Source organism: Sphaeroforma arctica (genome assembly GCF_001186125.1).
Source record: "Sphaeroforma arctica JP610 unplaced genomic scaffold supercont1.774, whole genome shotgun sequence".
Lineage (NCBI taxonomy): Eukaryota > Ichthyosporea > Ichthyophonida > Sphaeroforma > Sphaeroforma arctica.
Genome location: NW_014039784.1, coordinates 42,265 through 43,775, shown reverse-complemented (window position 1 = coordinate 43,775; position 1,511 = coordinate 42,265). Strand labels below are relative to the sequence as shown.

Here is a 1,511-nt window from a genome sequence, read left to right as displayed (position 1 = left end):
TATATACATATATATATTTAAACCCATTGCAACTCTCTAGAATATAGTGGAGAACAAAAACATGTTGTGATCGGCTGTGCTCATATCTTCCCATTTCGCGGTATTGTGGTAAGAATCCTATGTAGCCATCTAAAGATCCAGAGTGGGAGGTAACTCAACAAAAAAACTCTAAATGTAATGAAACAACAAAATGAAGAAAATGTAACTCGGTATCCAAATGACGGGAGTATAGTAAATCAAAATTCTTAGCAACACAGTAAGGTATATCAATACGAATACTTGTTGCATCGAGAGCCCTGACAGGTCAGGATGATCTTATTGAGAACACGACAGAACCATCACGGTTATGGGCAAATAAGACTGTAGCAGCAGTCGTTCAAGATGCTAGATACTATTTGCGCAGTGGTGTTTTTTAAGCATTTGCTGGAAATCTGATTCATTCTATAACGTGCTCCAGCGAATCACGCCAATACAGTGTCCGCGAAGCGAACTGTGGTCGGCCAGGTACACATTTCTCATCCCGGTTCTAGAGATTTTTCACAAATCTAACCAAAATCCTGTCATCGATGTCATCGATGACGCATTTGTGTATCAGCTTCTACACTCGTGTATCCTCCAGCATAGCTGTCATTCATTAAAATACATCGTCGTGTATTTATACATCGTTGTGTAGTGATAATAGATTATGGCTTTCCTGTTCAGTGTAATGTGGTAAGCTTTCGTAGTCTTCCGCTGGCAATGCATAGTCACACGTAAGCGAACTTCGAAAAGTTCAATTCCGGATTTATCAATTGTTGCCTCGCCCACGGCGGGTTCAACTTGTAATTTATGATTTGTAGGTCATCTTTCTTCTTAGCGCTGCAATCTGGTTTGTTCTATTCATTTACTATACTTGTTGTTTGTGTACGCGTGTTCTCACGTATGACCGTCTGATTATCATGTCTCTGGGTAGACCAAGTGCTGCTAGTGCTCGTATACGAGCTACTTCAGGTCTGATCTGATTCATTGTTGTCAAAATCAATGTGTCTGTGTCGCTGGTATATAAGGATAATTGACTCCTGGTTGATAATAGTGAGCATATCAATGAGTATTTCGAGTTCGATTTCGGATGAGCAGAATTGAAGAAGAAGAAAACATATAAAAATGATCTAATAAAATGGCGGCGTCCAGGAATCGAACCTGGGACCTCTACCACCCGAAGGTAGAATCGTACCACTAGACCAACGCCGTATGTTATGTTATTTTATAACTCATATTCAACTCTCAGTTACTTTTAAAGTCAAGTTTTAAATGTTACCTCAGTTGGCTGCGTGATTCGTATTGTGAAGCATCTGCGCTAAGCTAAAGCAATATCGAACAGATCCCCTCATGCGACTAGTTTAGTAAATGTGTAGAGGTTGAGAGTACTGTCGCGCAATATTTTTTCTTGATATTGTGCCACATTGGCATCTAGTTGTGGTCGTATTGACTCCTCTAGATTGTGTAGTCGTGTCTCCCATGTTATGTTTGTA

General features: G+C 40.0%; 1 non-coding gene across 1 annotated transcript; it reads right to left on the bottom strand.

The window, feature by feature from the left end:
• Nucleotides 1-1,158: 1,158 nt before the first annotated feature.
• Nucleotides 1,159-1,230, bottom strand: SARC_30189. The gene has a single exon. It is a non-coding gene; the product is annotated as a tRNA-Pro (tRNA).
• Nucleotides 1,231-1,511: the final 281 nt, after the last annotated feature.